Raw genomic sequence first — 14,915 nt, 5'->3', positions numbered from 1 at the left:
GGTCAAGGTCCCAAGTGGCCTTCTGTCATCATGCCATGGATGATGACAACATCATAAATCAAGGCAGCCCCTTTGAAGTCCTGGTGTATGTGTTTAAAAGATGCACCCCATGGAATCTCATTTGGAAGAACAGTGACAATTGTTAATCCTTTCACATATCAAGGTGCTGCTGCCCTCAACAGTGACAATTGTTAACCCCTTCACACCGTTGTGTAGCATCTCCCTCAGAGCCTCGACATTGCAGAGCCTGGTCAGGTCAGCCTGCAGAGGTTCCGAGGCTGCAGGTGGGTGCCCAGCTTGTAGCAGGGCGTTACTGGGCCCTCGGGATACAATCTCTAGGGGTGACTCAGAGCCAGATGACACCTTCCAAACAGCATTATCTTCTGCTCCACCTAGACCTTCCTTGAAAGGCCGCATCACCTTTGAACAAACCTGCTTTTCTTGAGATATCATGCACCACCAAGGGGGGCAGAGAGCCAATGCTTTTTGCCCAGATTTTGTTTTAAACTGTGTTGACCTCATTTTTGAAGCATGCAGTTTTTAAAGGTACAGTAAAATCCTATTGCTACAAAAAATATCATATGCCATTTATAACTCTTCTGGAGCATGCCAAGCCTGAACTTGAAAACAATAAAGACAGTATGTTGTATTTGGAAGATCCCGACATCAAAAATGTCCTATTCATCCTAAAGATTATGATACATTAAGGCTTAATTTTCTGGTTAGTCCCTTATTAAATGATGTCATGATATCTTATTAAAAACATTCTGATTCTAGCTATGGTCTTAAAAAACATGGTTTGAAGTAGGCATGTCAGGTCATATTCCATACCTCTTTCGAATGCATGAGTGAATTCTGTTGGGATATTTTAAAATTTGTTTTGCTTTAAATAGAGTATTTCTAAATATAAAAATAGTGTTTTCTTAATGAAGATTTGAAAAATGCACAAAAATGGAAAAGAATTAAGAAAAAATATTTTTTAATCACCACTGTTAACATATAGCAGCATAAGGTCCTCCCCAAACTTACTGTTAGGCATGGTTTTCTTCTGGGCTTCAGGTTAATTTGTTTGTTCTTGTTTCTTAACGTATTTGCTTTCATGCAGTATGTGATCATACCATTTTTATTTCTTTTATTTTCCTCAAGATTAGTTGTTTTGTGGAATTGTAAATTATTTATAAAAACAGTTTTAATTTTAAATAAAGTTTTCCACAGTATCCATAGTCAAGCAGATATTCCATCAATATAGTTAGCTCCATAAAGGATGTTTGGATAGCAAATAAGCACATGAAAAGATGCTCAACTTCATGAGCCATTAGGAAAACATAACCTAAACCCATGATGAGATACCACTAAGCCCCTATTAGAATGGATAAAATTTAAAAGATTGCTAATACCAATTGCTGGTGAGAATGCAGTGCGAGTGGAACTCTCATTTACTGCTGGTGGGAATGCAAAATTGTACAGCTTCTCTAGAAAACAGCTTGGTGGTTTCTTAAGTTAAATAAGCACTGACAATATAACTCAGCAATCCTACTCCTATGCATTCACTCTAGCGAAATGAAAACTTACATTCACACAACTACTACATGGATATTTTTAGAGCCTCTTCTCATAATCACCCACAATTGGTCACAACCCAGAAGTGTCCATCAGTGGGTGAGTGGTTAGCAAACTGTTATAGCCATTCAGGTGAAACTCTTCAGCAAAAGTAGGAGTGAAAGTCTGATATGTACAGCAACATGCATGGATCTCAAAACAATTATGCTGAACAGGACAAAAAACATTTGCCTGGTGTAGGGTTCCATTTCTATGACATTCTCAAAAAGACAAAGCTACAGTGACAGAGCATAGATTGGAGATTACCAGGGATTAGGAATTGGAGGAGGGCATGACCACAAAGGGGCAACAAGAAGAGGCTTTGTTGGGTAATGGAACATTCTGTATCCTGATTGTGGTGCCTATACTTGAGCTTAAATTCATAGAACTGTATGCATATACACTCACACAAAAAGTCAATTCTGCTGTATATTTATTTAAAATATGAAGTGAAATGGATAGTAATAGTGAGAATAGGTATACTCATTATACTGCTGGCATGCTAAATTTGATAATGGAAGTAGTTATTTGATCTGATTAAGAAATCGAGTCCTTGTGGAAACACCACCTGAGGATTTCTTTTGCGATGAGAACAAAGTAATCCAATTGATAAGTGGATGGCATGCGTATCTCCCCAGATTGTGAGTGGACAGAAATGTAGATAGGATGAAACACAGAGGGGGGAAAAGAGAGACCCTTAGAAACAGAAGGCTGGGACAAGGGATGAGTTTGGGGTCAAAGAACTCTTTCAAAGTACAGGAATTTCCACCATGTTAAATGATGACCCTGCCTGCTCGGGACAAAAGAGCAGAGAGGGATGTTTTTCAGGAGGGAAAGAGGGTCAACTCATGACTTAGTGAAATGCAAATTCCCTTGAAATGGGATGGTTTTCCACCTTGCCCATGGGCTCAAGCACCCTGTATTTGGTGGGGGAAGGGCTCCAAATCTCCATAAAGTATGTTTCAGCTAGAAAGGTTGACTTGGAGGAGGAGTCTGGTCTCCTCTAAGTTGCAGCTCTGACACCAGGTGATGTGGAAATCACACCCTGGGATTTGTGTTTAAGCTCCGGAGCCTTTCGACTCCCTGTCAACCACTTTGAGAAGTGAACTGGTTGGTTTCTTTGAGGGGATGTTGAACCTTTGGCCACGTATTTTTTGGCAATCTAAAAGATTTAAAAAACTGAAAGCATCTCAATGAACCTAAATTTCAAGTGTACAGAGGACACAACATGGAAATTATTCTTTTTCCAACACAAAAGGGTTTAAAAGAAAAAAAAAAAGGCAGTTATTGTTGATCTTGCTACAGCATTTAGGTATCTGTGTTAGTTGAAGAAAGAATATTTTTGGCATTCTTAACCATCAGAGGCTGTTCCTGAATATTTAGCACTTCCACAGAAATCTCAGTGCAGTCTGTTTGCAACAATGGTGTTATCTAATTACATTCAGTCACTGCTTTTTAACAAATGCATTCCTGGAGCACATCAAACGTGTGATACCAAAAAAACATCAGTGCTAGAGTGAATTTAATATGGTCTGATTTTGATCATTTGAAAGGAGCTAAGATCAGCATGTTCATGCAATTCAGCTTACCAGCCTGTTAAGTTTATTGTAAAAATGTTATTTTAATCAATTAGAACTTAAAATTAAGAAACCAAGAAAACAAATATTGATATAAATGGTGACTAGATTCTTAAGCTATCCCTTGGGGATCTGTTTATCCGCATTCTAGCTGGGCCATGAAACTTGACCACCACACGTAACCATATCTCCCTGGAAAAAAATAATTCCAATTTCAGACACGAGATAGTAGACACATCATTCCAGCTGGGCAGCTAGGGGGAGGCCCCTTCACCCTGTCACTGGATTATTCAATGGAAGGAAGGCATCGTTTCCTAAGGACATCAAAAAACAGGAACATTTAAAACCCTTTTTAAGGTAATTGGACATAAATAGCCCATATTTTTAAAAAACCATATAAGAAATCAGGGGAACAAATCAGAAGTTTGTTGACCTTCCTTAACAAGTTCAGCATCACTTTTATATTGCTTTACATACAGGGATTGTCTCCGTGATCTTCTCAGGGCAGATCAAGCCCCAGGGCCTCTGAAGTTCTAAATGGAGTCTTCTCCAAACCCTGTCCTCCTGCCTCCTCAGTTCCCACAATGTTAGCTTCAGAAATGGAACCTGAACCTGTTGGGAGACTTCTTGGGGGGTTCAACAAGACGTGAGGGCTGTGGCAGAGGTGGGTTTTATGATGTGGAGGGCGGGAAGTGGGAGGGTTTGCTGGCTCCTCCCCGGAAGTTGTTGTGGGGCTCCCCCTGCATCATGCAGCACCTGGGGTTGTCTTCCTAAGCTTCATATGTTTTGTGTGCGCCAGGATATGAGAGATGTCTCAGAAAGCAGGAATGCATGAACTCTTCTGTCGTTCCCTTCTGTTTTATATTAAGAGAGATGGTTCCAGGGTGAGAAAGAGCAACCCTTTGGGAAGGCCAAACGACAGAAACTGAGAATTGGAGGCAGGTAACTGGAATCTGGATGGCGGGAGGGAATTGTAGGGGAACTAGCTCTTGTCCAAGACTTTGAGTTTGAACTAAACAGTGACCTGGAGCAAAATTTGATCTAGAAATCAGTTAGGAGCTGTGATTTGATTTAGGGAGTGTTCCCAAACCAGCCTAGAAAGAGGACAATGATCTGTTGTTGGTTTTTTAAAATGAGACACATTTATTTTTTATACCTAACTGAAGGTCGGTGACAATGAATAGACCCCCCATTTCTCAATCCTAGACTCAATTTACCTGCTAAACAGAGGAAGTTTTCCACCTGGGACCAGGTAGATCCCGTGCAAAGCTCACTGGTTTTTCACGGTCCATTTTAAAGGAATCTAATGGAAGCTACAGATGTGATCTTACAGTTTAAAAAGTGGAAAGGACAGGTAAAATTAATTTTAAGAACATATTTTATTTAGCACAATATATTATTATTTCAACATGTCATAAATAAAAAGTTATTGAAGTATTTTGCCCTCTTCCTCGTTGGAATTCTTCACAGTCCAGCGTGTATTTTACCTACAGCACAGCTCAATTCACATGTTAAATTTCAAGCAGAAAACCTTGATCTGGATTTAGATTTCATAAAATTTACAATTGAAAAGGTAGATCCAAATACTCAGGTTGTTCCAAATGTAGCTAAAAGTTTTCCAGGTGAATCAGGAAGTAGTTTTTTATTTTTATTTTTTATTAAAGAAGTTGTAGCTTTACAGAAAAATAATACATAAAATAATAAAATATATACTCCCCTAATATTAACACCTTGTGTTAGTGGCACGTTTGTTACAATTCATGAAAGAACATTTGTGTAATTGTACTATTAGCTATTGCCCATCATTTATAATAGGTTCACTGTTTGTATCATACAGTCCTATGCTTTTATTTTTTTTTTAATTTGCATTCTAGTAACATGTAGACAACTGAACATTTCTCCTTTTAACCACATTCAAATATATGATTCAGTGCTGTTAATTAAGTTCACAGTGTTGGGCTACCACCATCCATTACCAAAACTTTACGACCCACCCAAATAGAAACTGTATGATTCAAGCATTAACTCCCCAATCTATTGAACAGGGCCCCGGGTGAGATGACCCCTGCAGGACGGACAGCCTGGGGCCCTATTTTTTTCCTGACGTGTGTGATTCAGCATGCTTAGGCACAGACTTGACTTGATGTAGGTAGGACATATGAAGGCATCATCTTGACAGAAGTAAGACAGTTACTCCGTGTCCAGAAAGGTGGATATAGGGACAAGTGGGCCTCAGAAGAGCTGGAGAACGTATGGCCCTGAGCATAGAAGATGCTAAGGGCTAGTTTAGAAAGGAGGGAAAAAGAAAAAAATCCTCCTGACCAGGAGAGCAGGGAGTGGCCATCATCCAGCAACGCTGAGTGTACCGATGACGAGCCAGGCAGCCGTTTCACCGAGGACTGTTACTGCGAAACCACAGCCACAGTGGTTCCTGTGGCTTTAAGACAAACAGCAAAGGGAAAAATTTCCGAGTTCTCTTCTTGATACTGAAAAACAGGTGTATATCGTGTATAATTTCTTGCCAATGTCAGAGATGAAGACTACAATAATTCCACAGCAGGAGGGAAAAACCTGAATGCGTACCATGTTGGCACTGCTTTTATACACCATGAAAAAGAAGGACAGAGAGGACAAAGAACGATGAGCAATTTTCTAGCTGTCCTAGGTGGATCTGAGAGCGAGGCATGCGCCGTTTGCCAGAGCTGCAGCAAGTTCACAGTTGAGTAGCGAGGCGAGGAGGAGGGCAGTGTCCCCACAGCCACATCGCGAGTGCCTGGGCCTGGGAGGCAGCCCCTGACCGTGGTGGACGTCTGCTCTCCGTGTTCCCAGCTGCTGGCACCCATTGCTCCCACCTATGTACCGGGCATCCAGCTACCTTCTGCTCCGTTTCTGTTTATTCTGCGGCTTCCCCAGGGTGTCTCCTCATCACTCTCACTAACAGCCAGGATGGAAATGGTTCATTTGGGCGCCACTTAGAGGCAGCCTTCCGGGTCTTTGGATGGGGAACTGATTTCCTGGTAAAAACGGCTGTGGCGTGGCCAGTAGGGCCCTAGGCTGCAAAGCTGGTGACAATTTCCTTCAGGAGGGAGTCCCAGGCATGGCAGGCATCCATTCTCTTCTAAGAGCTGTGGACTTCTCACAGGGTTACGGTCAAGTCTGTAATCCAAATCTGTAAAAAGTTACGCCTGTGTAAACTGTATTATTAGACTAGACATAAATCTACATAATCTGGACAGAAAAGTGAGGGAATAGAGACTCCAGAGAGAAATAAGTGGAATTAAATTGATCAAAAATCAACATTTTACTATAAAAAGTTTCTTTGTATGTACACCTTCCTTCAAATCTTTAAGTATTATTTGAAATTCAATGAGGGACTAATTTTCCAAATTTGTATCTCATTTTATCAATCTTCTAGGGCACATCAGTAATTCAGAAGCCTTTAATTGATTGATGTTAGGAAAATCAAGCAAAAGAATATTTACTTAATGTCTCTTGTAAAGGGAAAGATGGGGAGAAATAAATGAGAAGATGGAACACAAACCCTAATCCAGAGTGAGCCCTGGACAGATGTACATTTAAAAACATATTTGTAAGTCTCATATCTGCTCTGTCCTGAGCTTCTACCTTTAGCTTCAAAGACTGGTTATTGACTCAATTTTGTGATTCATGTGAATTCACAAAAGACAGAGCAATGTAATATGCAACTGACTTTTTAAAGTAAGAAATTGGGAAATCACCAGAGCAGAGCAGGATGTATAATCAGTATATTTGCTGAACGGATAGGAAGGAGATGATGTATTTTAGAAAGACGCCTTTTATAGATCTTAACTCAAGATGTCAGGATTTGGAGTACAATGGCAGATCAAGTATTTTTAAGGCTATTTCCTAGGGCCCTGCTATTTTTAGGTGTTTTGCGCTGGCTTCTTCCCTAAGTCCTCGCAACCTGCCTTTGAGTGTTTTCCAAGTTACTTGGGGTGTCTGCCTTCCTTGCCCTGCCTCTTTCCCCTCCCACATCCTTACAATTTATATATTTTCCAATCCTAGACAAAGTTATTTCCAGCTGCCATGTGATCACAATGGTTCAGTAAACAGGGAACTTAAACTTGAGTTGATGATTTTCATCTTATTTGGGTTTTCACTATAGATCAAAGAACACCCTTTGTTTAGTGTGAGATTGAAAACAATGAAGATTGGGGCTGCCCAGAGAGAAGAGCGCAAGCAAAGCTCCCCGCACCCCCATGAGCTGCAGTCACACTGATTTCACCTCTGACCCATCTCAGAAGATACACAAACAGATCCTGAGTGGCTGGAAAATCAGGATGACAATTTTAAACAATCTGGTCAAGGATGATTCCATTCTCTTCTTCATTGTCTGTTTCTCTGTCCTTGGGCCCTTGCTCACAAACAAGGCCGGGTGATGGTTATCGGAGGCCCCTATTATAACTAAGCAGGGCACACCCTTTGCACACGTGTCCACCATCAGAGCCACTCTGGCAATTAATTGTTATAGAAGAATCATATAAACAGGATCTCGGGAAAGAAAAGCCAGAAAGTCAACGTTTATTAATTATCCAGCGTATGAATTTCCTTTTTTGTTTTTTTGTTTCTGTAAGAAATTTGGAAGTTATCTGATGCGAAGGGAAGAGCACCTACTTGAAATAAGAATCAATGGCTGCAGATTGCATCAGTAGTAGATTGCATCGCTCAGGCAAGCGGCCATGGTTGAGCCAAGTAAATGTGCCACTCTAACATGCCCTCCCATTGTTTTGTACATCTCAAAGCATTTGGCAGTCAGAAGAAAATGCAGAAGTTGTCCTTTGTCATTTATGGACTCAGTTTCTATGTTGTTTGAGGTATGTCAGGAAAGCATATTTAGAATCTGCTTTCTAGAAAAGGATCCAGGTACCTTGAGCTCTTAGAGACCATCTGAGTTCTTGACTGGCCACAGTCTCATCAGTATCCAGCATTTATGAAGAGCCTGATGGAAATGTCGAACCAGGGGAATACAAGAGGCCCCAGCCTTGTCTGCTAAATCAACTCTCTCCTGCTGGGAGGGGATAAGCCAGGGTGTCCCACATCTTACCTCTCCAACTGACATACCCCACCCAGTCTCCAAAAGTAGAAGGAGAAAGACACAACAGGGTTAAAAGAGACAAACAGTTGGGAAATGCTTGCTGCTTCTAGAGGATCTCAGGGTTGCTTTGACGTCAAAAACTGTGGCTTGCAAATTTCACGGTACCTAAAAATCACTAAGGGAGATTTTGTTCAAAGTAAAAACACTGTCCCCGGAGATTCTGATTCCAATTCACAGATTTCATTAGGCCCTGGGGTCTGCTTTTTTAAGGACCCTTTCTCTGTGATTCTGGAATGGACTGGATTGTTTTTCTGGTGGGTGATAAATGTAAAACATCTTGCTCTTTTCTAGCAGTGTTTTCATTGTAGAGATCAAACAGGCACTCTTATTTCATTTTGACAGTTTGCAAATTTAATATCTTTATTTTCGTAATTCAGTAGGAATGGGAAATATATTTCTCTGAATGCATTATGTTTCGTTGGAAAAGAGAAACTCTTTAACGTGACCTGTATTGGCAATTCTTAGGGAGTCTCTCTAGAACTTGAAAGCACTGCTGTGGAATTCTTTGGAGGGCCCAGGTAATGATTTGAGCCTTAGAGACAAGGTTATCCAACAGCTGAACTATGCCTAAACAGTGTGAAATGGCCAACATTTCAGAGATATGTGTTAAAAATCATCTCATTATTTGGAAGTTGAATTTCTACTCTGTTCTTAGATGCACACTTTCAATTTAAATAGAAAATGTAAAATAAAAACTATTAAACTTAGTATACAGATTCCCAAAACACTGGGTTTTTTTTAAATGTATACGGTTAAAGTATTGTTTTAAATATAGTCACTTTTGACCATATAATAATCCAAAAGAACTAAAAGGTTTTTTTCCCCTTCTAGCTTAAAATAATTTGCCTTTGAATAAAAACCATATATGGAATATTTGTCCTTAAAGGAAACTTTTTCCTTCTTGGTTTTAAGCTATTTCGCACTCTTAACTACAGCATGCATTACTATGAATAGATTTTAAATTTTTCCTGTACAAATTTACAAATTTGAACTGAGTTTTAGGGGACACTTTAGTACCATTATGTGGAAGAATTACTACCTTTCATACTAATCTTTTACATGTAAATAGACTCAGTTTTCTAAAGCCAAAAAGAAAAAAAATTAAGTTAAACAGGATTTTATTTCCTATTTTCTTACATTTCATTGTACTGGGAGAAGATTTATACTATTTCTTTATCTGGGAATGTGTTTTCATTTCTATAAAATGTTCATTTCTGACCCTCAGACCTTAATGTATTTTGTGTGTCTTAAAGTAATATGGAAACTGCAGTGAGATTTTATTTTCTTTGACAACAGATAACCTCATTCTGTGCTCAAGTGAGAATCTTTGGGGTACATGCACCTCACTTACTTAGTCTGCCAAACAGGCTAAGTTTCCCTGCAGACAAAGTTAAAGTCTCCTGGGTTTTACAGATGCTTGGAATGAATGATTCGATAGAGCTGACAGCTTATGCAAGGTTTATTATCAACAACATCTTCTCCCTCAAGAATAGTGTTGTTGTTTTTCTCATGTAGGACTATAAAGGTAGCTCATTTATAAACAGATACTGGATTTTGTGTGCATCAGTTAGAAGCTTCTGGAGACAAGGGAGAAAATGGGACAGATTTTCTTTTTAAGTAGAACTGAGGGATAGTCAGTATCTTTCTAAACCATTCAGGATTTTTCTGAGCAGGTAGTTAGAGCCTGTTAAGCAGTATATCCTAGCTTAAGAAGAAAGCTAACGCTGACCATTTCAGAGAATGGTCAAGTGTCGCTTTCCTGTCTCCGGGCACTGGTCTGATGCTAGTTCTCGTGGGAAGTCCGGGCCAGCTGAGCAGGGATCTGGGGGGCAGGAGTGGGCCTTGTTTGGAAATGATGCTGGAGCTTCCCTGGCTTCTGTTCTTTCCTTCTCGGTTGTCTGAGTTGTTGCCAGGGCTCTCTCCTTTGCCAGAGCCAGAAGCCAACCTCCACTACCCTGAGGAGGGAAGGGTGGAGATGACTGGCTGTGCAGTGAACTGGCCCAGGGATAGAGCAGCATCAGGCACGGCTGCACCCAGCTCCTGGGGGCTTCCCTCTTAGAGACTGCATGCCTCTCCTGTGGCTCCATCTCGTACCTGAGCAATTAGAACTGACCATTTAGAAAAGGGAATAATTCTCCTAGGAGGGACTCAATAGCTGGAGAGTGTCGTCTGTCCCCAGGGGACACAGAGCAGGGGCTGGCCTGGTTGACAGCTGTGTGAATTCTGGGTTCCAGCTCACACCCAGAGTGGAAAGGCATGATGCCCAGAGTGACTGGGAGTCAGGCGGCCACAGAGGGAGCCCTTCGGGGTCTGGGGAGGCTGAGGGCAGGCGTCTGGGAGGAGGGGGCCTCTGAGCCCTGCTGGTTTAGGCATCGGAGCGCCTGGCATCTCGCGGCTGCCATGTGTTTGCTTTGTGAGTGCAGAGGGCGCCGGCAGGGCAGACGGGTGCTGTCACCGCCCGGACAGTCCACGGCAGCTCAGGCTGCCCGGACAGAGCTTCACAAACGTTATCTCTACTCTTTCTACACACCTGACGAGTTAGCTGAGGTCCTTATCCTCCACCTGCTGAGGAGGAAGAGACGGAATCCTTGAGAAACTTGGCCCTGGTCTCCCATGTGAGGCTGGGTTAGAAATTGGGCAGGGAGGGATTTTCCTGGCCCTTCTACCCTGGGGTCACCCGCGAGCTCCCGGCCAGGTGAGCTCCAGGCTCCAGCTGGAGATGAGGCACCCCAGGAGAGAGACAGGGCTTCGGGGGGGCAGTGAGAGTGGGGGCAGGGGCACCAGAGCTGACCCATCAGCATTTACCAGGCCCCAAAGTCTCTCTCTCACTCTCTCTCGTGCCCTTTTATCTCAAGACGGGACATGTCTGTCTTACTCCGAGCTGGGGCGTTTCCTGAATGTTGCTGAGCGGAACTTGAGCGTCCCTTGCCAGATGCCAGAGGCGACGCCACTTCTCCCAGAGCAGCACTGCATGCTCCCCCTTTTGAGGGGTGAGGCCACTGCCGGCGGAGGCCACAGGACAGCCCGCAGCAGTGCCGGGGCCGGGTCCAGCCTTCTAACCCCGGAACTCACCGTTCTGTCCCCCTGAGCCCAGCCACGTGCTGCGTGTGCAAAAGCCAAAGAGAAGAGCAGCCCTGGGGGCTTAGCCAGAGTGAGCCAGACCTACACTCCAGGTCAGAACTGCCCGCCCTCCTGCTTCCTTCCTTACTGTTTCCTTTCTTCTTACTTCCTCACTTCCTACTCCTCTCTCCCTCCCTCCCACCTTTTCTCTTTTTCTTTTTTAGCCTTCACTGTCTCTACAGTGCTTTTGGTTCTGTGATCTGGGCAAGAACGTCTGCCTCCCTTTCTCTCCCTCTCCCTCTCTCTCCCTCCCCTCTCCTAAAGAGGCATTTAGTACACTGTGCATTGAGTGTCTGAGGTTTTTTCTGATGTGGTTTTATGAATTTAAGCTCTGGCTTGACTAGACTACACTGGCTGTAAATGCCCAATTGCAGATGGTACCGAGGTGCTAAAAGATGAAATGCAATCATTATAGTTAATACCCACACACAGAGTGAGCACCCATTCCCACCCTCCTTTCCTGCCCACCTCATTTGCTGCATAAGTGCTAAGCCTTTTAAAAACCTTTCCATGCCAATCTGCATGGAAAATATTTGCTACCTGTATCCAATCTGAAAGTGAATGAATTACCAAACATTTTTATTTTGTGAAACAGCGTTTTATATCTGTTTATGCGGAAAGTACCCAGAAATGATCATCAGCTTGAAGTGTGATATGGCCTCTACAAAGCAGAAAACCTGGTACTTCCTTGCATCTTCCACATCTCCCTTTACATCCAGTAATTCTCTTTCTGAACTAAGACGGAATATATTATGTCTTTTTCATATAATTTCTAACAAATTATCTCTACTATCTTGTGCTTTCTGTTCTCTTAGAAAGAAAAGTAAAAGTTCTCCTTGTAAAGAAAGATTATATTGAACTATTTGAAAAGCAATGCTAGGGGCAGGCAACGGTGGCTCAGTGACAGAGTTCTCACCTGCCATGCCAGAGACCCGGATTTGTTTCCTGGTACTTGCCCATGCAAAAAAAAAAAAAAGCAATGCCAAATCCTATAGCAAAAAGGGGCGACTTTAAGGTTTCTTTTCATCCTCATTAAAAATAATCTTTTCCTAGAAACCATGGAATGCTTTCAAAATTCTTTAATAATGAATAAATAATTCTCAAATAATGAGTATAGAAAAGGAAAAACAGTCATTCATTTTGGAGCCGAGAATAAACCTACCAACAGCTTTGTTTGCAAAAAGAAAAAGAAAGCTTTTGAATGCCTACAAGGCAGACTTGTTCAAAATAGTGCCTGCTGGGTGCAAATCCAATATTTTGGGGGCTTTGGGGGCTCCTCTCAAACTCCGAGCCCTAAGTCTGCCTGCCTGTCCCAGGTCCCATCAGCCTTTCCCTCCTTGAAGTCTGGCTCGGAACTGTCTGGCTCGCTCTGGGGGTTGCTGGCCACTGCTGGTCCTGGCAGCAAAGGTCCCTGCATAGAACAACAAGGGCTGCAAATTCCCTCACCCTAGGATTCCCCAACAGCTGAAGCAGCGGCCAGGAAGGGGTTAATTTATGCTTTTGAAGGTAAGAGCAACACTTGTGGTTTTGTCTGTCTAAAATCTTGCCCTGTTTTCTAGAGACACAACTTTAAACATTGAGTAGTAAAAGCATGCACAGTGGTTACATGGTGCTATACTTTTTCAGAAGGAGCTTGGTAGTCCATATGTTTTCCTAACTCATTTTTATGTTCACTGTGGTTTTAGGAGTGAATTACTGTAAACACACACACACAATTTGTAGAGTTGGGAAGACTCAGTCAGGGAGATTTAGGAAACCTATTACAGTCCAGTCAAGACTGAGAGTTAATTGAATTCTACTGGCTTCCATACTATTTTAGAAATTCTCCTTTCTTTGCTAAATGTCTGCCTCTTCAATTAATCCTTCCTTAGCTGATTAAATCATGAAGTAATGGAAGGCTGGGGCTTTGGGATTAGCAGACGTGTTTGAATCCTGGGTCCGCGATTTCTCACACACAGCTCCCCACTCAAAGCCTTAGTATGGCCGTCATTTTAGAAATGGCTGATTGGGAGGATTAAGGGACATACCATCAGGGCATCTCTGGCAGGGCAGGCAAATTGGACTAACCCTGCTTCTCCTGCCTCCTTTCCACCTCTTCCTCATTGCACTTAAGTAATGGCTGATGAGCTCTGGAGAGCTGGTCGGGGGTCAAACAGAAGTCTTTGCACTGGCAACCTGGGCAGATGTCCACCGCCCTAAGGAAGGATGCTGGCTGCGCCACCGACTGCCAGAAATGACAAGAGCTCAGAGGACTTCTAAGTCCCACAAGAAAACTGAGATCTGGAAAAATCGAGGGATTTGCCTAAAATGACAAAACAAATCAATGGCCAAGCTGAAACCAAAGCCCATGATTACTAATCCCTAGTTCAGTTTGCTTTCCCTGAATTATTGGCTCTCTGGGCATCTCTTGGGCTCCTCTGGGACCTCAAATGGACTGGGGATTTTCTAGATTATGATTTGATAATGTCAAGGCCTAAGAGGTAAGATGTCTCCTTGACATTTAGTTGTGTTTGTTAAATAGCTTTTTTGTGGTATAAGTGACTTACAGTAAACTGTACACATTTAAATTGTACCATTTGGTAAGGCTTGACACGTGTATAAATCATGGGACCATCACCAAGAAAATGACATGTTCATCACCCCCAAAGTTCCTTGACAACCACTTTCAATGCCTCCCTCCATCCCACCTCACCACCTGGCAACCACTGATCTGCTTCCTGCCACTATAAATTAACTTAGATTTTCTAGAATAAATGGAATCACATGGTGTGGACTCCATTTTGGTCTACTTCTTTTACCCAGAATAATTATTTTGAGATTCATCTGTATTTTTTGTTCTTATTAATAACTCCTTCCTTTTTATTGCTGAGCAATGCTTCATTGTATGGATATGCCACAATTTGTTCATTCATTCAGCTACTGCCCAACAGTTGGGTTGTTTCCAGTTTGGGGCTATTTTAAATAAAGCTCATATGAACTCACATGTAAATGCACATATGCTTTCATTTCTCTTGTGCAAATCCTAGGAGTAGAATGGTCGAATCATATGGCAGATATATGTTTAAATTTTTTAAAAACTTCTCACTTGTTTTCTAAAATGGTTGCACCATGTTATATTTTCAACAGCATTCTCCAGTTGCTCTGCTTCCTTGCCAACATTTGGTATGATCTATCTTTTTCATTTTAGCCATTCTGATTTCATCAGTGTGGCTTCCACCTGAATGATTGAGCATTTTTCCTCTGCTAATTTACCTTATGTCTTCTCTGGGGAAATATCTGTTCAAATCATTGTTCTATTGGATTATTTGTTGCCTCATTGTTGAGTTTTGAGAGTTCTTTTTATATGCTGAATATAAGTACTTTATCAGATACATGGTTTGCAAAGATTTTCTCCTAGTCTGCTGCCTGTCTTTTGCATCTCTTTGTTTCTTTTGAAGAACAAAGTTTTTAATTTTAATAAAATCTGTCTTACCAATTTGTTATTT

The 14,915-nt window shown here is 41.9% G+C and overlaps 1 protein-coding gene across 11 annotated transcripts in view; it reads left to right on the top strand.

Moving 5' to 3' along the window:
- The window catches only part of KIAA1217 (KIAA1217 ortholog), a 425,610-nt gene that overhangs the window by 75,436 nt on the left and 335,259 nt on the right, over positions 1-14,915 (top strand). Inside the window, exon 1 of one of the 11 annotated variants that reach the window (XM_077153800.1) lies at positions 10,935-11,483. The exons of the other annotated variants lie outside the window; for them this stretch is intronic. The gene's annotated coding sequence lies outside the window, so the exon portion shown is untranslated. Of the gene's footprint in view, positions 1-10,934; positions 11,484-14,915 lie in introns of those variants that run through there. 11 annotated transcript variants of the gene reach the window in all.

The sequence above is a fragment of the Tamandua tetradactyla genome, chromosome 1 (genome assembly GCF_023851605.1).
Source record: "Tamandua tetradactyla isolate mTamTet1 chromosome 1, mTamTet1.pri, whole genome shotgun sequence".
Taxonomy (NCBI): domain Eukaryota; kingdom Metazoa; phylum Chordata; class Mammalia; order Pilosa; family Myrmecophagidae; genus Tamandua; species Tamandua tetradactyla.
This window is presented reverse-complemented; position numbering and strand designations above follow the sequence as displayed.